Here is a 20,882-nt window from a genome sequence, read left to right as displayed (position 1 = left end):
GGGGTTATTGCTGCCAAAGGAGGGTCAACCACTTATTAAGTCCAAAGGATCACATACTTTTTCCTCCCTGCACTGTGAATGTTTACATGTTATGTGCAATTAAACCATGGCAACATCTAATGTTTGTGTAGTATTATGTTCAGCAGACTGTGTTCTTGGCTTGTTTACTGACCACACTTCTTCCTGATCCCAACCTGCGGCTGCTCCTTACCGACCTTGGCTTGTTTACTGACCACGCTTCCCCTTGATCCTTACCTGCTTATATGCTACTGGACCTCCACTTGCTCACCTCCTGGTGGGGGGATCCTGAGGACCGCGACCTGGTGCTAACACTCAGCAAAATCCATCTCCACCATCAGAAGCTCTGGTGAGCACCGGTTGGTACTTAGACTCCGCACCTCAGGTGAGCCCACTCCTCCACCACGGTGACCTGCCTGTGTACCTATCCTGCTGGTTTCAGGTGAGCCTTTCCACTGCTATAGCAACTGGTCTTCGAGTCTGACCCCGGATCATGACAGCCACACAGCTTGCTGAACACATCCCCACACACGCCAGCCAGAATGCTCACATTTGGCCAGCAACTAGGGTAAGTCCAAGTCCTTCAGCACTGTCATGCCCAAAACAATAGGTACCACTGAACTCAATGTGCTACAATTCACCACTACAGCTATTGACACCACCACCTAGTAGACTAGCTGAGTCTTCACCCAGCTGACAGCCTTCTATCAGGATGGGCAGGTTATTGGCCTCCTTGAGGAATAGCAAAGAGGGTTCCAGATGGTCTTGCGCCAAAATCCACTGAGCGTAGAAGTCATACTCTATGACAGTGGTATCAGAACCTGGGTCAATCAGGCACAAGACCTCTTGTCCATATTGATGGCGATCACTACTGGACTTGGCATGACCATAGACTCTGATTGGCTGGGACCTTGCTAACTCTCCCAGGGGTCATTTCTCTCCCATCTCACCCCAGGAGCTACTAGTTTAATGGTAGCCTGTATGTACTTTTGGATTTAGGCCAGCCAGTTCTTAGCTACATGTCCTGCATTTACTCCTCTGGGTCCCTCCATAATGGATTCTTCCCCTTAGAAGGAGGGGCGATTCCCATTTGAATGAGGACATTTCCTGTTTCAAGGAGGACATGTCCTGGGCAAGTTCCCTTAATGGCATATGTATGACCAAGGGGTCAAGGCCTCCTCTTTCGGGTGCAATGGGGTGATTCAAGAGAGCCATAGCCCATGGGCTGCTCCCTTGGTCTTGGTGCAATAGAAAGAAGGAAGTCTGTGATTCTGTGTGGACTACTGCAAGATTAATGCCCACTTATTGCCCAAGTGGAGGAGTCAGTCATAGCACTGGGCCAAGCTAAGTATTTCTCCACCCTTGAATTGGCAAGCAGCTACTGGCAAGTCCCAGTGAGAGATCAAGACCACGAAAAACTGCCTTCATCACATCTCTGGGACTATTCCAGTTAAACCATCTGCCCTTCGGGCTGAGCAATGGCCCAGTACAGAGCCTAATGGAGTGATTCCTGGCAGATTTAAACTTTGAGACTGTACTAGTCTACTTGGACGATATCATCATTTTCTCCAAAGCCTTTGAAGGCCATTTTAGGCACCTGGACTGGGTGTTGGTGAAGAATACCAAAAACAAAAGAGGCAGTGAACTGGATCCCAAGTAGGAGCGCACCCTCTATCAGGTTGAGAAGCAGCCCTTTCCTCTGACTCCAGTTTATGACATAATTTTGGAGGGCCCCAACCCTATCAAGAGATGGCTTCACCACAACCTGCTGAGCCCCTTTTTACATGGTGATTGCTCTTCCAAACCTGCTGGAGATAGAGAGGACTCAGACTCCATGGTTGTCCCACCAGTACAAGAAGTTCCCTATGAATGGTACCGACCTCCTCTCATGCTAGAGCCTCCAGCCCTGTCACTCTCAGAAGGAGGGAGCCCCAGTGCAGTGCCTGTGAACAGCCCATGGGCCCCTGCAGATCCAACTGATCGAGTAGCCTGTATGAAAGGAATTGTGACTACTCCATACAACTCCCAGCTACCTGAGGGTCCAGAATGACCAGCAGAAGATGATTATGCAATTGGAGATTTCACAGTGGACACTGAATCTTGCCTCCCCGAGCAGTGTAACCATGGCAGCGTCCTGCAAAGTACTCGGATTAGTTGTTTGAAATGTTACCCATGTTTATTATCACTTCCATTGTCCTTTGCAGTGTTACGATGCCGAGGACCAGCATGTGGGGTGGGGGAGCGTAGGCAGATGCAGTCTATTTTCTCCACTGCAGTCACCTGTAGCAACAATGCAGGTGGAGGAGGAAATCGAGAGGCGTCTTGCTCCTTTATGATCTCCTTGGTCACAGAGAGGCAGCATCCGATCCCATGCTGGCATCCTATGTGATCTTGGCAGCCATCTTGGGTCAGGCAGAGTCTATTTAAGTAGGGACAGATCACCCATCTACAGAGACACTATTTAGAGCCAGGAAAATGTTCCAGAAGAGTGTCACGTACCTGATTGGAGACTGAAATGACGAGGTCGGCCTCACTTGTGTCACTATCCCTGACCCCAATGGAAGCGGAACAGAGGGAGTCTAGGGACCAGGGGGACAAGAGCGCCAGCAGATGTTTGAAGCACTTGTAGGTGGAGTCTTTAAAAGACTGATGGACTGATGGACCACCGATTCAGGAACAGTAGTGGTATGCTGGTATGGTAGGTCACCAGGCTCAAGGCATGAGGCAAGGTCTCTGGTACTCACAAACCCAGTCAGCTGGGAGCTGATGAATGTCCAATGGCTGGAGGTGACCAAGGTCCCATTGCTCAGTCGTAAGAGACAAGCACTGAAGCAATGCCAACAGCTCTGGACCTAGAAAGAACCACATTTTAGCAGCACTTGGTGTCTTCAAAAGGCCAGGAGGCTGGGATGGGAGATAGGAGCAGTGTCATAGTAATAGCCGAGGACATCAACGGGCGGACAGCGAGGTACCAAATCATAAGCAAGCCAAAGTCAGGAGCAGAGCCGAAGTCAGGAACCAGTATCAAGCAGGAGAGCAATCAGAGTCAGGTCAGGAACAAGCCGGGTCAGCAACAAGGAAATCACACAGGAACAAGCAGGAAACTGGGAACAGCTGAAGACCAGTCAGCACTCAGCACAGGCAGAGGCACCTTTTAAATAGTCCATCTGGTGCCAATTTATGCGTGTGCGCGATCGTGCATTTCTATGCGCATGCGCACGACTGGTCACTCTTCTCCGGACATTTCCGTGCGCATTTGTATTCGCCAACCGTCCCACAGGAATTCCCTTTTGGTAAGGAAAGTGCCGAGACACGCCATCCTTCTGGAACTCTCCCCACTTGGGATTGGACCAGCCAGGCCACATTCAGACCCTCAACTTAGATGCTGTCAGCTGATCCGAGACCTTCTGCCACTTCTGTGAGCGCCCCCGCCTGCCTTCCTGCCGGGCTTGTTGTGTTTCTGCCACTTCTGTGAGCGCCCCCGCCTGCCTTCCTGCCTTCCTGCCTTCCTGCCGGGCTTGTTGTGTTTCTGCCACTTCTGTGAGCGCCCCCGCCTGCCTTCCTGCCGGGCTTGTTGTGTTTCTGCCACTTCTGTGAGCGCCCCCGCCTGCCTTCCTGCCTTCCTGCCGGGCTTGTTGTGTTTCTGCCACTTCTGTGAGCGCCCCCGCCTGCCTTCCTGCCTTCCTGCCGGGCTTGTTGTGTTTCTGCCACTTCTGTGAGCGCCCCCGCCTGCCTTCCTGCCGGGCTTGTTGTGCAGAACTAAACTTCAATTTCAATACAGTTCTGTTTTCTGTAACCCGCACCACCCCGCACCATTCTGCACCTCCCCGCACCACCCTGCACCTCCCCGCACCTCCCCGCACCACTCTGCATCACCCCGCACCACCCTGCACCACCCCGCACCACCCTGCACCACCCCGCACCTCCCCGCACCACCCTGCATCACCCCGCACCACTCCGCACCTCCCCGCACCACCCTGCATCACCCCGCACCTCCCCGCACCACCCTGCATCACCCCGCACCTCCCCGCACCACCCCGCACCACTGTGCATCACCCTGCACCACCCCGCACCACTCTGCATCACCCCGCACCACCCCGCATCACCCCGCACCTCCCTGCACCACCCTGCATCACCCCGCACCACCCCGCACCACCCCGCACCTCCCCGCATCACCAAAAAAACCTAAAAACGTGTATACATGTAAAAGACGTGAAGACTGGCTGAGCGATGGTCTGTTATCTGCCGTCACTCTTTTATGTTTCTATGGAACTATTTGATGCAGAAATGTTCTGTTTGGGTGGAAAGATGAATCCTGAGAATGAAGTGAATTCTAAACGATTTTCTCTTTGCAGCTCTTCCCGGATCGAACAAATCGGAACATGAAAAAGCAGTTGGTGGTTATGGTTAGTAAAGTATTGCAGACATTTCTATATCTACACAGTCCAGGATAGGAGGAGATATCTCCAGTAGGTGGGGCTCCCTCCATAATTGGTATGGTCTCTGCATTTCTATTGGTGTTCCTCATCATCCCATCCAATAGGATTCTCACACCCTCAATACCTCAACATTCCCTGACCACTGCGTCTACACTCCTCAACACTGCCTGACCACTGCGTCTACACTCCTCAACACTGCCTGACCACTGCGTCTACACTCCTCAACACTGCCTGACCACTGCGTCTACACTCCTCAACATTCCCTGACCACTGCGTCTACACTCCTCAACACTGCCTGACCACTGCGTCTACACTCCTCAACGTTCCCCCACCACTGCGTCTACACTCCTCAACATTCCCCCACCACTGCGTCTACACTCCTCAACGTTCCCCCACCACTGCGTCTACACTCCTCAACGTTACCCCACCACTGCGTCTACACTCCTCAACATTACCCCACCACTGCGTCTACACTCCTCAACATTCCCCACCACTGCGTCTACACTCCTCAACACTGCCTGACCACTGCGTCTACACTCCTCAACACTGCCTGACCACTGCATCTACACTCCTCAACATTCCCCCACCACTGCATCTACACTCCTCAACACTGCCTGACCACTGCGTCTACACTCCTCAACATTACCCCACCACTGCGTCTACACTCCTCAACATTCCCCCACCACTGCATCTACACTCCTCAACATTACCCCACCACTGCGTCTACACTCCTCAACATTCCCCCACCACTGCGTCTACACTCCTCAACGTTCCCCGACCACTGCGTCTACACTCCTCAACGTTCCCCCACCACTGCGTCTACACTCCTCAACGTTACCCCACCACTGCGTCTACACTCCTCAACATTCCCTGACCACTGCGTCTACACTCCTCAACGTTCCCCCACCACTGCGTCTACACTCCTCAACACTGCCTGACCACTGCGTCTACACTCCTCAACACTGCCTGACCACTGCGTCTACACTCCTCAACGTTCCCCCACCACTGCGTCTACACTCCTCAACACTGCCTGACCACTGCGTCTACACTCCTCAACGTTCCCCCACCACTGCGTCTACACTCCTCAACGTTCCCCCACCACTGCGTCTACACTCCTCAACACTGCCTGACCACTGCGTCTACACTCCTCAACACTGCCTGACCACTGCGTCTACACTCCTCAACACTGCCTGACCACTGCGTCTACACTCCTCAACGTTCCCCCACCACTGCGTCTACACTCCTCAACGTTCCCCCACCACTGCGTCTACACTCCTCAACGTTACCCCACCACTGCGTCTACACTCCTCAACATTACCCCACCACTGCGTCTACCCTCCTCAACATTACCCCACCACTGCGTCTACACTCCTCAACGTTACCCCACCACTGCGTCTACACTCCTCAACATTACCCCACCACTGCGTCTACACTCCTCAACGTTACCCCACCACTGCGTCTACACTCCTCAACATTACCCCACCACTGCGTCTACACTCCTCAACATTCCCCCACCACTGCGTCTACACTCCTCAACGTTACCCCACCACTGCGTCTACACTCCTCAATGTTACCCCACCACTGCGTCTACACTCCTCAACGTTCCCCCACCACTGCGTCTACACTCCTCAACATTACCCCACCACTGCGTCTACACTCCTCAACATTCCCCCACCACTGCGTCTACACTCCTCAACGTTCCCCCACCACTGCGTCTACACTCCTCAACGTTACCCCACCACTGCATCTACACTCCTCAACATTACCCCACCACTGCGTCTACCCTCCTCAACGTTCCCCCACCACTGCGTCTACACTCCTCAACGTTCCCCCACCACTGCGTCTACACTCCTCAACATTACCCCACCACTGCATCTACACTCCTCAACATTACCCCACCACTGCGTCTACCCTCCTCAACGTTCCCCCACCACTGCGTCTACACTCCTCAACGTTCCCCCACCACTGCGTCTACACTCCTCAACGTTCCCCCACCACTGCGTCTACACTCCTCAACATTACCCCACCACTGCGTCTACACTCCTCAACATTACCCCCACCACTGCGTCTACACTCCTCAACACTGCCTGACCACTGCATCTACACTCCTCAACATTACCCCACCACTGCGTCTACACTCCTCAACATTACCCCACCACTGCGTCTACACTCCTCAACATTACCCCCACCACTGCATCTACACTCCTCAACACTGCCTGACCACTGCGTCTACACTCCTCAACATTACCCCACCACTGCGTCTACACTCCTCAACATTACCCCACCACTGCGTCTACACTCCTCAACGTTACCCCACCACTGCGTCTACACTCCTCAACGTTACCCCACCACTGCGTCTACACTCCTCAACACTGCCTGACCACTGCGTCTACACTCCTCAACGTTACCCCACCACTGCATCTACACTCCTCAACACTGCCTGACCACTGCGTCTACACTCCTCAACACTGCCTGACCACTGCGTCTACACTCCTCAACATTCCCCCACCACTGCGTCTACACTCCTCAACACTGCCTGACCACTGCGTCTACACTCCTCAACATTCCCCCACCACTGCGTCTACACTCCTCAACATTACCCCACCACTGCGTCTACACTCCTCAACATTACCCCACCACTGCGTCTACACTCCTCAACATTACCCCACCACTGCGTCTACACTCCTCAACACTGCCTGACCACTGCGTCTACCCTCCTCAACATTACCCCACCACTGCATCTACACTCCTCAACATTACCCCACCACTGCGTCTACCCTCCTCAACGTTCCCCCACCACTGCGTCTACACTCCTCAACGTTCCCCCACCACTGCGTCTACACTCCTCAACGTTCCCCCACCACTGCGTCTACACTCCTCAACATTACCCCACCACTGCGTCTACACTCCTCAACATTACCCCCACCACTGCGTCTACACTCCTCAACACTGCCTGACCACTGCATCTACACTCCTCAACATTACCCCACCACTGCGTCTACACTCCTCAACATTACCCCACCACTGCGTCTACACTCCTCAACATTACCCCACCACTGCGTCTACACTCCTCAACATTACCCCACCACTGCGTCTACACTCCTCAACGTTACCCCACCACTGCGTCTACACTCCTCAACGTTACCCCACCACTGCGTCTACACTCCTCAACACTGCCTGACCACTGCGTCTACACTCCTCAACACTGCCTGACCACTGCGTCTACACTCCTCAACGTTCCCCCACCACTGCGTCTACACTCCTCAACGTTCCCCGACCACTGCGTCTACACTCCTCAACGTTCCCCCACCACTGCATCTACACTCCTCAACGTTACCCCACCACTGCGTCTACACTCCTCAACATTCCCTGACCACTGCGTCTACACTCCTCAACGTTCCCCCACCACTGCGTCTACACTCCTCAACACTGCCTGACCACTGCGTCTACACTCCTCAACACTGCCTGACCACTGCGTCTACACTCCTCAACGTTCCCCCACCACTGCGTCTACACTCCTCAACACTGCCTGACCACTGCGTCTACACTCCTCAACGTTCCCCCACCACTGCGTCTACACTCCTCAACGTTCCCCCACCACTGCGTCTACACTCCTCAACACTGCCTGACCACTGCGTCTACACTCCTCAACACTGCCTGACCACTGCGTCTACACTCCTCAACACTGCCTGACCACTGCGTCTACACTCCTCAACGTTCCCCCACCACTGCGTCTACACTCCTCAACGTTCCCCCACCACTGCGTCTACACTCCTCAACGTTACCCCACCACTGCGTCTACACTCCTCAACATTACCCCACCACTGCGTCTACCCTCCTCAACATTACCCCACCACTGCGTCTACACTCCTCAACATTACCCCACCACTGCGTCTACACTCCTCAACATTCCCCCACCACTGCGTCTACACTCCTCAACGTTACCCCACCACTGCGTCTACACTCCTCAACATTACCCCACCACTGCGTCTAAACTCCTCAACATTCCCCCACCACTGCGTCTACACTCCTCAACGTTACCCCACCACTGCGTCTACACTCCTCAATGTTACCCCACCACTGCGTCTACACTCCTCAACGTTCCCCCACCACTGCGTCTACACTCCTCAACATTACCCCACCACTGCGTCTACACTCCTCAACATTCCCCCACCACTGCGTCTACACTCCTCAACGTTCCCCCACCACTGCGTCTACACTCCTCAACGTTACCCCACCACTGCATCTACACTCCTCAACATTACCCCACCACTGCGTCTACCCTCCTCAACGTTCCCCCACCACTGCGTCTACACTCCTCAACGTTCCCCCACCACTGCGTCTACACTCCTCAACATTACCCCACCACTGCATCTACACTCCTCAACATTACCCCACCACTGCGTCTACCCTCCTCAACGTTCCCCCACCACTGCGTCTACACTCCTCAACGTTCCCCCACCACTGCGTCTACACTCCTCAACGTTCCCCCACCACTGCGTCTACACTCCTCAACATTACCCCACCACTGCGTCTACACTCCTCAACATTACCCCCACCACTGCGTCTACACTCCTCAACACTGCCTGACCACTGCATCTACACTCCTCAACATTACCCCACCACTGCGTCTACACTCCTCAACATTACCCCACCACTGCGTCTACACTCCTCAACATTACCCCCACCACTGCATCTACACTCCTCAACACTGCCTGACCACTGCGTCTACACTCCTCAACATTACCCCACCACTGCGTCTACACTCCTCAACATTACCCCACCACTGCGTCTACACTCCTCAACGTTACCCCACCACTGCGTCTACACTCCTCAACGTTACCCCACCACTGCGTCTACACTCCTCAACACTGCCTGACCACTGCGTCTACACTCCTCAACGTTACCCCACCACTGCATCTACACTCCTCAACACTGCCTGACCACTGCGTCTACACTCCTCAACACTGCCTGACCACTGCGTCTACACTCCTCAACATTCCCCCACCACTGCGTCTACACTCCTCAACACTGCCTGACCACTGCGTCTACACTCCTCAACATTACCCCACCACTGCGTCTACACTCCTCAACATTACCCCACCACTGCGTCTACACTCCTCAACATTACCCCACCACTGCGTCTACACTCCTCAACACTGCCTGACCACTGCGTCTACACTCCTCAACACTGCCTGACCACTGCGTCTACACTCCTCAACATTACCCCACCACTGCGTCTACACTCCTCAACATTACCCCACCACTGCGTCTACACTCCTCAACATTACCCCACCACTGCGTCTACACTCCTCAACATTACCCCACCACTGCGTCTACACTCCTCAACGTTACCCCACCACTGCGTCTACACTCCTCAACGTTACCCCACCACTGCGTCTACACTCCTCAACACTGCCTGACCACTGCGTCTACACTCCTCAACACTGCCTGACCACTGCGTCTACACTCCTCAACGTTCCCCCACCACTGCGTCTACACTCCTCAACGTTCCCCGACCACTGCGTCTACACTCCTCAACGTTCCCCCACCACTGCATCTACACTCCTCAACGTTACCCCACCACTGCGTCTACACTCCTCAACATTCCCTGACCACTGCGTCTACACTCCTCAACGTTCCCCCACCACTGCGTCTACACTCCTCAACACTGCCTGACCACTGCGTCTACACTCCTCAACACTGCCTGACCACTGCGTCTACACTCCTCAACGTTCCCCCACCACTGCGTCTACACTCCTCAACACTGCCTGACCACTGCGTCTACACTCCTCAACGTTCCCCCACCACTGCGTCTACACTCCTCAACGTTCCCCCACCACTGCGTCTACACTCCTCAACACTGCCTGACCACTGCGTCTACACTCCTCAACACTGCCTGACCACTGCGTCTACACTCCTCAACACTGCCTGACCACTGCGTCTACACTCCTCAACGTTCCCCCACCACTGCGTCTACACTCCTCAACGTTCCCCCACCACTGCGTCTACACTCCTCAACGTTACCCCACCACTGCGTCTACACTCCTCAACATTACCCCACCACTGCGTCTACCCTCCTCAACATTACCCCACCACTGCGTCTACACTCCTCAACATTACCCCACCACTGCGTCTACACTCCTCAACATTCCCCACCACTGCGTCTACACTCCTCAACGTTACCCCACCACTGCGTCTACACTCCTCAACATTACCCCACCACTGCGTCTAAACTCCTCAACATTCCCCCACCACTGCGTCTACACTCCTCAACGTTACCCCACCACTGCGTCTACACTCCTCAATGTTACCCCACCACTGCGTCTACACTCCTCAACGTTCCCCCACCACTGCGTCTACACTCCTCAACATTACCCCACCACTGCGTCTACACTCCTCAACATTCCCCCACCACTGCGTCTACACTCCTCAACGTTCCCCCACCACTGCGTCTACACTCCTCAACGTTACCCCACCACTGCATCTACACTCCTCAACATTACCCCACCACTGCGTCTACCCTCCTCAACGTTCCCCCACCACTGCGTCTACACTCCTCAACGTTCCCCCACCACTGCGTCTACACTCCTCAACATTACCCCACCACTGCATCTACACTCCTCAACATTACCCCACCACTGCGTCTACCCTCCTCAACGTTCCCCCACCACTGCGTCTACACTCCTCAACGTTCCCCCACCACTGCGTCTACACTCCTCAACGTTCCCCCACCACTGCGTCTACACTCCTCAACATTACCCCACCACTGCGTCTACACTCCTCAACATTACCCCCACCACTGCGTCTACACTCCTCAACACTGCCTGACCACTGCATCTACACTCCTCAACATTACCCCACCACTGCGTCTACACTCCTCAACATTACCCCACCACTGCGTCTACACTCCTCAACATTACCCCCACCACTGCATCTACACTCCTCAACACTGCCTGACCACTGCGTCTACACTCCTCAACATTACCCCACCACTGCGTCTACACTCCTCAACATTACCCCACCACTGCGTCTACACTCCTCAACGTTACCCCACCACTGCGTCTACACTCCTCAACGTTACCCCACCACTGCGTCTACACTCCTCAACACTGCCTGACCACTGCGTCTACACTCCTCAACGTTACCCCACCACTGCATCTACACTCCTCAACACTGCCTGACCACTGCGTCTACACTCCTCAACACTGCCTGACCACTGCGTCTACACTCCTCAACATTCCCCCACCACTGCGTCTACACTCCTCAACACTGCCTGACCACTGCGTCTACACTCCTCAACATTACCCCACCACTGCGTCTACACTCCTCAACATTACCCCACCACTGCGTCTACACTCCTCAACATTACCCCACCACTGCGTCTACACTCCTCAACACTGCCTGACCACTGCGTCTACACTCCTCAACACTGCCTGACCACTGCGTCTACACTCCTCAACATTACCCCACCACTGCGTCTACACTCCTCAACATTACCCCACCACTGCGTCTACCCTCCTCAACATTACCCCACCACTGCATCTACACTCCTCAACATTACCCCACCACTGCGTCTACCCTCCTCAACGTTCCCCCACCACTGCGTCTACACTCCTCAACGTTCCCCCACCACTGCGTCTACACTCCTCAACATTACCCCACCACTGCGTCTACACTCCTCAACATTACCCCCACCACTGCGTCTACACTCCTCAACACTGCCTGACCACTGCATCTACACTCCTCAACATTACCCCACCACTGCGTCTACACTCCTCAACATTACCCCACCACTGCGTCTACACTCCTCAACATTACCCCCACCACTGCATCTACACTCCTCAACACTGCCTGACCACTGCGTCTACACTCCTCAACATTACCCCACCACTGCGTCTACACTCCTCAACGTTACCCCACCACTGCGTCTACACTCCTCAACGTTACCCCACCACTGCGTCTACACTCCTCAACACTGCCTGACCACTGCGTCTACACTCCTCAACACTGCCTGACCACTGCGTCTACACTCCTCAACATTCCCCCACCACTGCGTCTACACTCCTCAACACTGCCTGACCACTGCGTCTACACTCCTCAACATTCCCCCACCACTGCGTCTACACTCCTCAACATTACCCCACCACTGCGTCTACACTCCTCAACATTACCCCACCACTGCGTCTACACTCCTCAACATTACCCCACCACTGCGTCTACACTCCTCAACACTGCCTGACCACTGCGTCTACACTCCTCAACGTTCCCCCACCACTGCGTCTACACTCCTCAACACTGCCTGACCACTGCGTCTACACTCCTCAACGTTCCCCCACCACTGCGTCTACACTCCTCAACACTGCCTGACCACTGCGTCTACACTCCTCAACACTGCCTGACCACTGCGTCTACACTCCTCAACACTGCCTGACCACTGCGTCTACACTCCTCAACGTTCCCCCACCACTGCGTCTACACTCCTCAACGTTCCCCCACCACTGCGTCTACACTCCTCAACATTACCCCACCACTGCGTCTACCCTCCTCAACATTACCCCACCACTGCGTCTACACTCCTCAACATTACCCCACCACTGCGTCTACACTCCTCAACATTCCCCCACCACTGCGTCTACACTCCTCAACGTTACCCCACCACTGCGTCTACACTCCTCAACATTACCCCACCACTGCGTCTACACTCCTCAACATTCCCCCACCACTGCGTCTACACTCCTCAACGTTACCCCACCACTGCGTCTACACTCCTCAATGTTACCCCACCACTGCGTCTACACTCCTCAACATTACCCCACCACTGCGTCTACACTCCTCAACGTTACCCCACCACTGCGTCTACACTCCTCAACGTTACCCCACCACTGCGTCTACACTCCTCAACGTTCCCCCACCACTGCGTCTACACTCCTCAACGTTCCCCCACCACTGCGTCTACACTCCTCAACATTACCCCACCACTGCGTCTACACTCCTCAACATTCCCCCACCACTGCGTCTACACTCCTCAACGTTCCCCCACCACTGCGTCTACACTCCTCAACGTTACCCCACCACTGCGTCTACACTCCTCAACATTACCCCACCACTGCGTCTACACTTCTCAACATTCCCCCACCACTGCGTCTACGCTCCTCAACGTTACCCCACCACTGCGTCTACACTCCTCAACGTTACCCCACCACTGCGTCTACACTCCTCAACGTTCCCCCACCACTGCGTCTACACTCCTCAACATTACCCCACCACTGCGTCTACACTCCTCAACATTCCCCCACCACTGCGTCTACACTCCTCAACGTTACCCCACCACTGCGTCTACACTCCTCAACGTTACCCCACCACTGCGTCTACACTCCTCAACATTACCCCACCACTGCGTCTACACTCCTCAACACTGCCTGACCACTGCGTCTACACTCCTCAACATTCCCCCACCACTGCGTCTACACTCCTCAACACTGCCTGACCACTGCGTCTACACTCCTCAACATTACCCCACCACTGCGTCTACACTCCTCAACATTACCCCACCACTGCGTCTACATTCCTCAACATTACCCCACCACTGCGTCTACACTCCTCACCGTTACCCCAACACTGCGTCTACACTCCTCAACGTTACCCCACCACTGCGTCTACACTCCTCAACGTTCCCCCACCACTGCGTCTACACTCCTCAACGTTCCCCCACCACTGCGTCTACACTCCTCAACGTTCCCCCACCACTGCGTCTACACTCCTCAACGTTCCCCCACCACTGCGTCTACACTCCTCAACATTACCCCACCACTGCGTCTACCCTCCTCAACATTACCCCACCACCACGTCTACACTCCTCAACATTACCCCACCACTGCGTCTACCCTCCTCAACGTTCCCCCACCACTGCGTCTACACTCCTCAACATTACCCCACCACTGCGTCTACACTCCTCAACATTACCCCCACCACTGCGTCTACACTCCTCAACACTGCCTGACCACTGCATCTACACTCCTCAACATTACCCCACCACTGCGTCTACACTCCTCGACATTACCCCACCACTGCGTCTACACTCCTCAACATTACCCCCACCACTGCATCTACACTCCTCAACACTGCCTGACCACTGCGTCTACACTCCTCAACATTACCCCACCACTGCGTCTACACTCCTCAACATTACCCCACCACTGCGTCTACACTCCTCAACGTTACCCCACCACTGCGTCTACACTCCTCAACGTTACCCCACCACTGCGTCTACACTCCTCAACACTGCCTGACCACTGCGTCTACACTCCTCAACGTTACCCCACCACTGCATCTACACTCCTCAACACTGCCTGACCACTGCGTCTACACTCCTCAACACTGCCTGACCACTGCGTCTACACTCCTCAACATTCCCCCACCACTGCGTCTACACTCCTCAACACTGCCTGACCACTGCGTCTACACTCCTCAACATTCCCCCACCACTGCGTCTACACTCCTCAACATTACCCCACCACTGCGTCTACACTCCTCAACATTACCCCACCACTGCGTCTACACTCCTCAACATTACCCCACCACTGCGTCTACACTCCTCAACACTGCCTGACCACTGCGTCTACACTCCTCAACATTACCCCACCACTGCGTCTACACTCCTCAACATTACCCCACCACCGCGTCTACACTCCTCAACATTACCCCACCACTGCGTCTACACTCCTCAACATTACCCCACCACTGCGTCTACACTCCTCAACGTTACCCCACCACTGCGTCTACACTCCTCAACACTGCCTGACCACTGCGTCTACACTCCTCAACATTCCCTGACCACTGCGTCTACACTCCTCAACACTGCCTGACCACTGCGTCTACACTCCTCAACACTGCCTGACCACTGCGTCTACACTCCTCATTACCCCACCACTGCGTCTACACTCCTCAACGTTACCCCACCACTGCGTCTACACTCCTCAACGTTCCCCCACCACTGCGTCTACACTCCTCAACGTTCCCCCACCACTGCGTCTACTCTCCTCAACATTACCCCACCACTGCGTCTACACTCCTCAACGTTACCCCACCACTGCGTCTACACTCCTCAACACTGCCTGACCACTGCGTCTACACTCCTCAACACTGCCTGACCACTGCGTCTACACTCCTCAACGTTCCCCCACCACTGCGTCTACACTCCTCAACATTACCCCACCACTGCGTCTACACTCCTCAACATTACCCCACCACTGCGTCTACACTCCTCAACATTACCCCACCACTGCGTCTACACTCCTCAACGTTACCCCACCACTGCGTCTACACTCCTCAACGTTACCCCACCACTGCGTCTACACTCCTCAACGTTCCCCCACCACTGCGTCTACACTCCTCAACACTGCCTGACCACTGCGTCTACACTCCTCAACATTCCCCCACCACTGCGTCTACACTCCTCAACATTCCCCCACCACTGCGTCTACACTCCTCAACGTTACCCCACCACTGCATCTACACTCCTCAACGTTACCCCACCACTGCATCTACACTCCTCAACGTTACCCCACCACTGCGTCTACACTCCTCAACGTTCCCCCACCACTGCATCTACACTCCTCAACACTGCCTGACCACTGCGTCTACACTCCTCAACATTCCCCCACCACTGCGTCTACACTCCTCAACGTTACCCCACCACTGCGTCTACACTCCTCAACACTGCCTGACCACTGCGTCTACACTCCTCAACATTCCCCCACCACTGCGTCTACACTCCTCAACGTTACCCCACCACTGCATCTACACTCCTCAACGTTACCCCACCACTGCGTCTACACTCCTCCAACATTACCCCACCACTGCGTCTACACTCCTCAACATTACCCCACCACTGCGTCTACACTCCTCAACACTGCCTGACCACTGCGTCTACACTCCTCAACATTCCCCCACCACTGCGTCTACACTCCTCAACATTCCCTGACCACTGCGTCTACACTCCTCAACATTACCCCACCACTGCATCTACACTCCTCAATATTACCCCACCACTGCGTCTACACTCCTCAACGTTACCCCACCACTGCATCTACACTCCTCAACGTTACCCCACCACTGCGTCTACACTCCTCAACGTTACCCCACCACTGCGTCTACACTCCTCAACGTTACCCCACCACTGCGTCTACACTCCTCAACGTTACCCCACCACTGCGTCTACACTCCTCAACATTCCCCCACCACTGCGTCTACACTCCTCAACGTTACCCCACCACCGCGTCTACACTCCTCAACATTACCCCACCACTGCGTCTACACTCCTCAACGTTACCCCACCACTGCGTCTACACTCCTCAACATTACCCCACCACTGCGTCTACACTCCTCAACACTGCCTGACCACTGCGTCTACACTCCTCAACATTACCCCACCACTGCGTCTACACTCCTCCAACATTCCCCCACCACTGCGTCTACACTCCTCAACATTACCCCACCACTGCGTCTACACTCCTCAACGTTACCCCACCACTGCGTCTACACTCCTCAACATTACCCCACCACTGCGTCTACACTCCTCAACATTACCCCACCACCGCGTCTACACTCCTCAACATTACCCCACCACTGCGTCTACACTCCTCAACGTTACCCCACCACTGCGTCTACACTCCTCAACGTTACCCCACCACTGCGTCTACACTCCTCAACGTTCCCCCACCACTGCGTCTACACTCCTCAACGTTCCCCCACCACTGCGTCTACACTCCTCAACATTACCCCACCACTGCGTCTACACTCCTCAACGTTACCCCACCACTGCGTCTACACTCCTCAACACTGCCTGACCACTGCGTCTACACTCCTCAACACTGCCTGACCACTGCGTCTACACTCCTCAACATTACCCCACCACTGCGTCTACACTCCTCAACATTACCCCACCACTGCGTCTACACTCCTCAACACTGCCTGACCACTGCGTCTACACTCCTCAACGTTCCCCCACCACTGCGTCTACACTCCTCAACATTACCCCACCACTGCGTCTACACTCCTCAACATTACCCCACCACTGCGTCTACACTCCTCAACATTACCCCACCACTGCGTCTACACTCCTCAACATTACCCCACCACTGCCTCTACACTCCTCAACGTTACCCCACCACTGCGTCTACACTCCTCAACGTTACCCCACCACTGCGTCTACACTCCTCAACGTTCCCCCACCACTGCGTCTACACTCCTCAACACTGCCTGACCACTGCGTCTACACTCCTCAACATTCCCCCACCACTGCGTCTACACTCCTCAACATTCCCCCACCACTGCGTCTACACTCCTCAACATTCCCCCACCACTGCGTCTACACTCCTCAACATTCCCCCACCACTGCGTCTACACTCCTCAACGTTACCCCACCACTGCATCTACACTCCTCAACGTTACCCCACCACTGCATCTACACTCCTCAACGTTACCCCACCACTGCATCTACACTCCTCAACACTGCCTGACCACTGCGTCTACACTCCTCAACATTCCCCCACCACTGCGTCTACACTCCTCAACGTTACCCCACCACTGCGTCTACACTCCTCAACACTGCCTGACCACTGCGTCTACACTCCTCAACATTCCCCCACCACTGCGTCTACACTCCTCAACGTTACCCCACCACTGCATCTACACTCCTCAACGTTACCCCACCACTGCGTCTACACTCCTCCAACATTACCCCACCACTGCGTCTACACTCCTCAACGTTACCCCACCACTGCGTCTACACTCCTCAACATTACCCCACCACTGCGTCTACACTCCTCAACGTTACCCCACCACTGCGTCTACACTCCTCAACGTTACCCCACCACTGCGTCTACACTCCTCAACGTTACCCCACCACTGCGTCTACACTCCTCAACATTACCCCACCACTGCGTCTACACTCCTCCAACATTACCCCACCACTGCGTCTACACTCCTCAACGTTACCCCACCACCGCGTCTACACTCCTCCAACATTACCCCACCACTGCGTCTACACTCCTCAACATTACCCCACCACTGCGTCTACACTCCTCAACACTGCCTGACCACTGCGTCTACACTCCTCAACATTCCCCCACCACTGCGTCTACACTCCTCAACATTACCCCACCACTGCGTCTACACTCCTCCAACGTCACCCCACCACTGCGTCTACACTCCTCAACGTTACCCCACCACCGCGTCTACACTCCTCCAACATTACCCCACCACTGCGTCTACACTCCTCAACATTCCCCCACCACTGCGTCTACACTCCTCAACATTACCCCACCACTGCGTCTACACTCCTCAACATTCCCCCACCACTGCGTCTACACTCCTCAACGTTACCCCACCACTGCGTCTACACTCCTCAACGTTACCCCACCACTGCGTCTACACTCCTCAACGTTACCCCACCACTGCGTCTACACTCCTCAACGTTACCCCACCACTGCGTCTACACTCCTCAACGTTACCCCACCACTGCGTCTACACTCCTCAACGTTCCCCCACCACTGCGTCTACACTCCTCAACGTTACCCCACCACTGCGTCTACACTCCTCAACATTCCCCCACCACTGCGTCTACACTCCTCAACATTCCCCCACCACTGCGTCTACACTCCTCAACGTTACCCCACCACTGCATCTACACTCCTCAACGTTACCCCACCACTGCATCTACACTCCTCAACGTTACCCCACCACTGCATCTACACTCCTCAACACTGCCTGACCACTGCGTCTACACTCCTCAACATTCCCCCACCACTGCGTCTACACTCCTCAACGTTACCCCACCACTGCGTCTACACTCCTCAACACTGCCTGACCACTGCGTCTACACTCCTCAACATTCCCCCACCACTGCGTCTACACTCCTCAACGTTACCCCACCACTGCATCTACACTCCTCAACGTTACCCCACCACTGCGTCTACACTCCTCCAACATTACCCCACCACTGCGTCTACACTCCTCAACGTTACCCCACCACTGCGTCTACACTCCTCAACATTACCCCACCACTGCGTCTACACTCCTCAACGTTACCCCACCACTGCGTCTACACTCCTCAACGTTACCCCACCACTGCGTCTACACTCCTCAACGTTACCCCACCACTGCGTCTACATTCCTCAACATTACCCCACCACTGCGTCTACACTCCTCCAACATTACCCCACCACTGCGTCTACACTCCTCAACGTTACCCCACCACCGCGTCTACACTCCTCCAACATTACCCCACCACTGCGTCTACACTCCTCAACATTACCCCACCACTGCGTCTACACTCCTCAACACTGCCTGACCACTGCGTCTACACTCCTCAACATTCCCCCACCACTGCGTCTACACTCCTCAACATTACCCCACCACTGCGTCTACACTCCTCCAACGTCACCCCACCACTGCGTCTACACTCCTCAACGTTACCCCACCACCGCGTCTACACTCCTCCAACATTACCCCACCACTGCGTCTACACTCCTCAACATTCCCCCACCACTGCGTCTACACTCCTCAACATTACCCCACCACTGCGTCTACACTCCTCAACATTCCCCCACCACTGCGTCTACACTCCTCAACGTTACCCCACCACTGCGTCTACACTCCTCAACGTTACCCCACCACTGCGTCTACACTCCTCAACGTTACCCCACCACTGCGTCTACACTCCTCAACGTTACCCCACCACTGCGTCTACACTCCTCAACGTTACCCCACCACTGCGTCTACACTCCTCAACGTTCCCCCACCACTGCGTCTACACTCCTCAACGTTACCCCACCACTGCGTCTACACTCCTCAACATTCCCCCACCACTGCGTCTACACTCCTCAACATTCCCCCACCACTGCGTCTACACTCCTCAACGTTACCCCACCACTGCATCTACACTCCTCAACGTTACCCCACCACTGCATCTACACTCCTCAACGTTACCCCACCACTGCATCTACACTCCTCAACACTGCCTGACCACTGCGTCTACACTCCTCAACATTCCCCCACCACTGCGTCTACACTCCTCAACGTTACCCCACCACTGCGTCTACACTCCTCAACACTGCCTGACCACTGCGTCTACACTCCTCAACATTCCCCCACCACTGCGTCTACACTCCTCAACGTTACCCCACCACTGCATCTACACTCCTCAACGTTACCCCACCACTGCGTCTACACTCCTCCAACATTACCCCACCACTGCGTCTACACTCCTCAACGTTACCCCACCACTGCGTCTACACTCCTCAACATTACCCCACCACTGCGTCTACACTCCTCAACGTTACCCCACCACTGCGTCTACACTCCTCAACGTTACCCCACCACTGCGTCTACACTCCTCAACGTTACCCCACCACTGCGTCT

At 54.9% G+C, this 20,882-nt stretch overlaps 1 long non-coding RNA gene across 1 annotated transcript in view; it reads left to right on the top strand.

Moving 5' to 3' along the window:
- Nucleotides 1-4,202: 4,202 nt before the first annotated feature.
- Nucleotides 4,203-20,882, top strand: part of LOC149435805 (uncharacterized) — a 40,893-nt gene continuing 24,213 nt past the window's right edge. The window contains exon 1 of the long non-coding RNA XR_016308366.1: nt 4,203-4,424. This is a non-coding gene — a long non-coding RNA (uncharacterized LOC149435805). The remainder of the gene's footprint in view (nt 4,425-20,882) is intronic.

This window comes from Staurois parvus, unplaced genomic scaffold, assembly GCF_062004578.1.
Source record: "Staurois parvus isolate SC_StPar_1 unplaced genomic scaffold, SC_StPar_1.0 ptg001471l, whole genome shotgun sequence".
Taxonomy (NCBI): domain Eukaryota; kingdom Metazoa; phylum Chordata; class Amphibia; order Anura; family Ranidae; genus Staurois; species Staurois parvus.
This window is presented reverse-complemented; position numbering and strand designations above follow the sequence as displayed.